The sequence below is a fragment of the Staurois parvus genome, unplaced genomic scaffold, assembly GCF_062004578.1.
Source record: "Staurois parvus isolate SC_StPar_1 unplaced genomic scaffold, SC_StPar_1.0 ptg000725l, whole genome shotgun sequence".
In the NCBI taxonomy this organism is placed as follows: domain Eukaryota; kingdom Metazoa; phylum Chordata; class Amphibia; order Anura; family Ranidae; genus Staurois; species Staurois parvus.
In genome coordinates, this window is record NW_028318521.1 from 1130748 (window position 1) to 1138285 (window position 7538).

A 7538-nucleotide genomic window follows, 5' to 3' on the forward strand; every position below is an offset into this window, starting at 1 on the left:
CATGAATGACAATGTACTCAAGCCGAATGATCAACAACTGCAAGCAGGAAGGATGCCGATAGGTATGACTCCCAAACCTATGCCAGATGTCCAATTGAATGACGATGCATCTGAATGGAGTGATCGACAGCTGCAAGCAACAAGGGCGCCAATAGATTTGACTCCCAAACCCACGCACAGTGGAGTACAAACTAAACAGGAACAGTACACAAGACAGCCCTGACATTCAAGATTACCGGAAGGGGCACCGGTAATGTATGTCGCTTTTACCCCATCACAAGCAGCGGCCTTAGTGACGAGTCTGCCTGACCCAGAGAAACAGCCAATGCCCTTTTACCGCAGGGTAGTGCAGATACAAGAAACTTACTCAGCTACTTGGAAAGACCTGTTCAGTCTATGCCAAATTAAAGCAGGACATGTTTTCTGGCCGGTTATGCAGATGGCCTTCAGTGATACCTGCCTGACAAGTGTTATTTCCTATTCTTCAGGCGTGGAGTTCTGTGCCCAACTCTATGACTGGGCAAAGGAGAAATTGGCGGCTCAGACTACCACGATTCAAGATATCACCCAAGATAAAGGGGAGTCTGTGGAGAAGTATTATGCCAGACTCATACAGGCCTTTGATGATCTGGGCTTCTCTCAGTATGAAAAGGCACACACACATATGCTCTCAACTGCTTTTGTTTCAGGGCTCAAAGAGGATATCAGGAAAGGTCTGATGGTGGCCCGCCCTGAATACCGCTCTATGAAGATGTCTGACTTACTGTTGGTGGCCAGAGGCATAGAAAACCAAAAGGGTAAAAAACCAGCACCCCTTATGGTTGGCAATGATGAAGATCCCACCTACACTTGTCCACCACCATTGCCCAATATCAGGGAAAGGATCACCTGTTATAACTATGGGAAACGGGGACATTTTAGAAGAGAATGCAAAGCTCCAAGATATCCCAGGCAAGACAGGGACCCCCGAGAAGGGCAGCGCGAATATCAACCACCACGCCCCAACTCTCGTTAGGAAATGGGCAAACCCGTGTCACCCCTTATGGCAGTATCCTCGAACAAGACTGGGGGACCCCTAGCAAAGGTCACGTTACCCATACAGGGAAAACCTACTATTTTTCTCATTGAAACGGGTGCAGCCAGGAGCGTGCTGTGGGTTGAGGATCTGCCTGCTGATTCTTTCCTTTCCACTATTGATGTTTCCTGTGTGGGTGTGGATGGGGTGCCCCGCTCCAGCCCACTTACAGAGCCACTCCAAGTGGGGACATTTCCTGATTTGCTTGCCAGATTTGTGGTGTCCTCTACATGTCCCTTAAATCTGCTATGAGCTGATGTGTTGTCCAGACTGCAGGCCTCAATTATTTTCACTCCTGAAGGAGGAGTGAAACTACACACTCCCCTATCCTTGGAGGACTCCTCTGCCTTGTGCTCTTTACCCCTCATGATGACATTACATGAAGCAATAACCCCAGATGTAATAGCACAGGAAGTACTTGATAGGATCCCTATATGCTTATGGTCTACAGGACCCGAAGACATCGGTCATTTGAAAGTGCCACCGGTTTCAGTCAAGCTCAAAGAGGGCGCAACATTGCCCCGAAAACCACAATATCCACTCAAACTGGCGCAGTCAGAAGCTATATCAAAACATGTAGTTGCTCTAGTCCGGAATGGAGCCTTGGTCCCCTGCACCTCACCGTGTAACACACCCCTTTTTCCTGTCAAGAAGAAAACACCAAAGGGGGAACCAGACAGGTACAGAATGATGCAGGATCTGCGAGCAGTTAATGAAGCCACGGTGTTGGATACCCCAATTGTGCCAAATCCACATACCTTATTATCAGGTGTACCTCCAGAGGCTGAGTACTTTACAGTGGTGGACCTGGCCAATGCCTTCTTCAGTGTGCCTCTAGCCCAAGAGAGCCAGTACCTTTTCGCCTTCACCCATGAGGGCCGGCAGTACACCTTTTCAGTTGTGCCACAAGGAGCTCATAATTCACCCAGCCAATTTGCTCAAGCAATGGCTTAAGCACGTGGCAGGCAGAGAATCCTACTGTGACCCTGCTCCAATATGTTGATGACCTCTTGCTATGTGCCGACACCCTGCCCTTAGCAGCAGAAGCATCTGAAAAGCTGCTCCGGTACTTGGCTGAACAAGGCTGCAAGGCTTCCAAAGACAAATTACAATGGTGTTCCAAGAAAGTCACCTTTTTGGGCCACTGCATTTCCAAGGGCACAAGACATATTACACCGAACTGCGTAGCTGTAATCCAGGATATTCCCCAACCTAAAGCAGCTAAACAACTGCATGCCTTTTTTGGACTCATATCCTACTGCAGGGCATGGATCCCTGATGCATCGATCCTTATGCACCCACTTTACGATGCTCTCAAGTCTGTGCCATTTACTTTGTCCAGCGAGGCCCTGGACAATTTTATTCTGCTGAAGCAAGCAATATCCACCGCTCCTGCCTTGGGACTTCCAGATTATGAGAAACCTTTCAAACTGTTTGTGTCAGAAAAGCAAGGTCACGCCACGGGGGTCCTAGCTCAAGAACATGGAGGGCAAACCAGACCCATTGGGTACTATTCTTGCCATTTGGACCCCGTAGCTAGGGGTGGTCCTTCATGTCTAAGAGCTGTCTTCGCTGCTCAAGCACTGTTGGACAAAACTTCAGACCTCGTTTTAGCACACCCCCTACTTCTTCTGGCACCGCATGACATTGCTGCCATCCTGAATCAGGTACAACCCCGACACCTGTCTACGGCCAGACATCTATGGTTGCAAATCTCCCTCCTCATTCCTGACAATGTGACCCTCCAAAGGTGTCTCACCCTCAACCCAGCCACCCTTCTGCCATTTTTCGAGGGGGGAGAAGAAGGTGAAGGTGAAGAAGGAGACTCCTGCACTACTCCACATGACTGCCTTGAAATGATGCGTATGGAAACCACACATCTCCCTACAGTGAGTGAAATTCCTCTGGAAAACCCTGATTACACACTTTTTGTGGATGGCTCCAGATATGCAGATGAAGGAGGCAAGTACCACACAGGTTATGCTGTGACCTCGGAATTTTAAATTCTACAAGCAGGAGCATTATCACCAACTTTATCTGCTCAGGAAGCAGAGCTTCAAGCCCTCATTACAGCGTGTAAGATGGCAGAAGGTAAAAGAGCCAATATTTACACAGACTCAAGGTACGCTTTTGGAGTAGCTCATGACTTCGGTATCATTTGGAAAGCCAGAGGGTTTCTGACAGCGGCTGGAACACCGGTAAAACACGGCCCAGCCATCAAGGATTTAATGGATGCACTGCTCCTGCCTGACCAAGTGGCTGTCTTGAAGGTTAAAGCACTTGGTAAACTGAATTCTCAAGAGGCCAGAGGGAACCACTTGGTGGTTATAGCTGCCAAAGAAGTAGCAAAAAAACCAACAAATAATGTCCGAGGTGGCCGAAGAGGAGAGTGAGACCTCAGCACAGATACTTTTGGCGGTGCATATGCCATCTGACAAGCAATACCTGATTTCTATGCAAATCGCTGCTTATACAGAAGAAAGGCTGGAATGGATTGATAAAGGAGCAGACTACAATGGAGAATTGTATTCAATGAAAGGAAAAACTTGTTTACCAAAACATATATATCCAGCAGTTGTCCAATGGGCCCATGGACATGCACATCTCTCTAAGAACTTAATGAACTCACTGATCAGCAAGTATTACTGGGCTCCAGGGATAACTACGTTAACCAGAAATGACTGCACCTCGTGTGTAGTATGTGCAAAATGCAACCCGGGGAGGACGGAAAAGACACTGCAGAAACATCTGGCAAAACCCCTCTATCCATTCTAGAGGATACAGATTGATCATATACAGATGCCAAAAAGTGGCCGATATGAATATGCCCTAGTGGTGGTGGATATGTTCTTGCGTTGGCCAGAAGCCTATGCTGTTAGAAACATGACAGCCAAGACCACGGCTAAGAAATTACTGAGTGAGGTAGTCTGTAGATTTGGGGTCCCAGAGGTGATAGAGAGTGATCAGGGTCCAGCCTTCACAGCAACCCTTACGAAAGAGATTTGGACAGCACTGGGGGTCGAGTTGGCCTTACACACCCCATATCACCCTCAAAGCAGTGGGAAGGTAGAAAGGATGAATGGGACTCTAAAAAACAGGATGCTAAAGATGGCCCAAGAGACTAACATGAGTTGGCCAGACAGTTTTCCTATTGCTCTGTTTAGTGTCAGACACACCCCCCGGGGGAAACATGCCCTGTCCCCTTATGAAATTTTGTTTGGTTCAGCCCCCAGACTTGGCTGTTATTTTCCACAACAGTTGCAGTTACAATCTGATGTGTTAACTAGCTATGTCACACGTCTGTCTAGAGAATTAACCAATATCCATTCTCGAGTGTTTTCCTCCATTCCAGATCCAGGGGCAGACTCGGGAACTCATAGTCTTCAGCCAGGAGACTGGGTGTTGGTGAAGAAATTTACAAGGAAAAATTCACTTGATCCCCGATTCGAAGGACCATTCCAAGTTCTGCTGACCACAGCTACATCAGTCAAGCTAGAAGGGAAAAACACCTGGATACACACCTCCCATTGCAAAAAAGTCCCAACCCCTGAGGAAAAGGCGTCATCTACACCATGATTGTGTTGTATATCCTTTTTCTAATAAGTTTGATAAAAGCTCAGCAGGTGGTTATCACCAAAACAGGTGTTCAACATGTAGCCATCACTAAGGTAAATGGCACCACCACATTTTGGTACAACTCATCCAACACTCATGTAGCCACCTTCACCTTTGATTTTTGTAGTGTACTTCCTGCTTGGTGCCGAGGCATTCCAGATCCTAACTGGGCACAGCGGGTATGTAAAAAAGGTGGTGACCAAATATACATATGTGTCACAGATGATTATTGGGGACAGAATTGTGACTATTGGGGATCGGTAGGATGGAATACGGGAACAGCCTGGGGATATAGACCACAGAGTGCTCTAAACAAGAAAGATGGAAAGGGGAGGTCCCTTATTGACTGTATGAAGTTTCTGAGGTCGGGGTGTAATATCAAGGGGGAAAGGCTCACCATAAATATAGAGAACCCTGGCCCTGGTGATGCAGGTATTTATTGGTTAGGAAGGACCAGCTTTTCTGGAACTGGTTCTCTGGAAAGGTTTCAACTAAAAGACATGTATCGTTCATCAGAACTAGTGGTCAATCCCCTTAGACCCACCATTCGCCATAGGTGACATGGTGGCAATAGCAAATCCCACCTTTGAGGACACTATGGCCGCAGAAACTGGTTTTTCTGATACCAACTTGTGGCTTGAGTGGATGAGGTTCAGTGCTAGCCAGCATAACAAAAGTAATTGTTATGTCTGTGGTGGTGCCAGGCCACATTTAGGGACAGTTCCTCTCCAGATCCCGCAAGACAGTGAGGAATGTTTCCTCAGTCACCAACACATCCACTAACCATTCCACATGTGAGAAATGGAAGAAGGAATATCTGATGGTTACTAAAAGCTCAAAACCTAGAGAGGGTATTACTATCTAGCCAGGGAATTACACCTGTTACTCTAATTACAAAGGCAAAGGGAGGTTTCTGGGTAATTTTACAGAAGGTTATTGTTCCACCTACAGCAGCATTTCGGGGGTTAAGGTGCAGAATCAGACCCAGTCACTCGGTGACATATACTGGATCTGTGGGGACCAAAAGATTAGAACCAGATTGGAAGGGAGTTGGACTGGTGAGTGTGTCCTTGCAAAGGTCATTATGCCTCTCCATATCCTAACAGAAGATACCCCTGACACATATACTGGCTCAGCATCTAGGCACAGGAGGAAGCGGACAGCTCCCTCCGGAAGTTTTGACCCACATGTGTATATAGATGCCATTGGAGTCCCAAGGGGGGTGCCTAATGAATTCAAAGCCAGAGACCAAGTAAAAGCAGGTTTCGAATCCCTGATTCCCATGATAACTGTTAATAAAAATGTAGATTGGATAAATTACATATACTACAACCAACAGAGGTTTGTGAATTACACCAGAGATGCCCTCCAAGGAATCGTTGACCAGTTAGCCCCTACATCCTACATGACATTCCAGAATAGGATGGCTCTGGACATGATTTTAGCAGAAAAAGGAGGTGTCTCTAAAATGATAGAAGGAACCGGAACATGTTGTACATATATTCCTGACAATACTGGCCCGAATGGTATGGTTACTCTGGCTATAAAGAAATTAGAAGATCTGTCAGTGGAGCTGAAGAAGAACTCAGGTATCTCAGACCCGTGGGATCAATATTTTAGCTGGATGAGTGGGTGGCAAAAAGTGCTCGCCCAAATAGGTGTAACTAGTTCTTTTAGCTCTGATTGTATGTTGTATTCTACCAGTTGTAAAGAAGTTAATAAGCAAGGTTGTAGACAACAGCACACCTATATTTCTCCATCAAGAAGAGGAGGACCCCCTTGTGATGGAAGAGGATAAACCTTTCACTCCTCTACGGTCCCTCCCCGCCAACAGCAATTTCACAATTTTGTAGGGATAACATATGACTTCCTTATGTACAAAGTCTGTGGCAAGGGAGGTGATGAAATAGTCATCACCTGTCTAACGTACAGCATAAAAGAGTTCCAAGGTACATAAGGACAGATGAGCTAGGCTTTATAGGGACAGAGTAAAATAGTCATTTTAAGGGGGGACTGTGATGGATTTGGTAAAATGCCTATTCTGTTTAAAATATACATTTTATACATATTTACTTTTATACTTTTTATATTTCTAAATATATGTGTTGTGTGTATGTATATATTTTGTCTGCTGGGCTTTGCAGTCCTCCTTACCTTTTTTTGCTCAGAGCGATGCTCTCAACCCCTCCCTTCGCACTGAGAGGACCTTATACTTAGACTTTGAGAATGTGAGGGGGAGTGAAAAAAAGATAACGGGATGAGAAGCAAGTTTCAAGTTTCTACATTTCTCCTTTATTTCAGCCAAGCAAAATGTGCCTTTTAAAATGTGACTGTATTTAAGTGATAGTGACGTATACTCTATTGTTCTCTAAGTATAAAAGGTTAAGCACCGCCCTGCAATAAACAGAGATGATGTGAAGGTGGTTGTACTGGACAGTTGTCTGTATAATTATTTTCCGGCGTGCACGCAATCCATATCACAAAATTAGGAGCAGCAGCAGAAATCCTACCCTGAGCCCGATTGTGGTTCTCACAACCTTTTTACTGGTACACACAGCATAACTAAAGAACGGCATAAACAGAGAGAAGTATAAACAATAATTAAAAGTTCCACAGTAACTCTGTACACAAGTGATCAAAAGTGTACCAGTGTATACTGTTTATAGTGTGAGTATACTGTATGTATGTTCTTTTGAAAGGGGCACCCCTGCGAGGTGGTTTAGTACCAGGCACCTGACTTCACTTCAGTTGGCTAATAGTGGGGCCCAATCTGTATGGTGGTGCACTTATTAGCGCCTTCAGTGATTCTGAAGGTTGTAATTTAAAAATAAAAAAGGTTATACTTACT

General features: G+C 45.6%; 1 pseudogene; it reads left to right on the plus strand.

Moving 5' to 3' along the window:
- Positions 1-3412: 3412 nt before the first annotated feature.
- On the plus strand, positions 3413-7124 carry LOC149445365 (endogenous retrovirus group 3 member 1 Env polyprotein-like; annotated as a pseudogene).
- Positions 7125-7538: the final 414 nt, after the last annotated feature.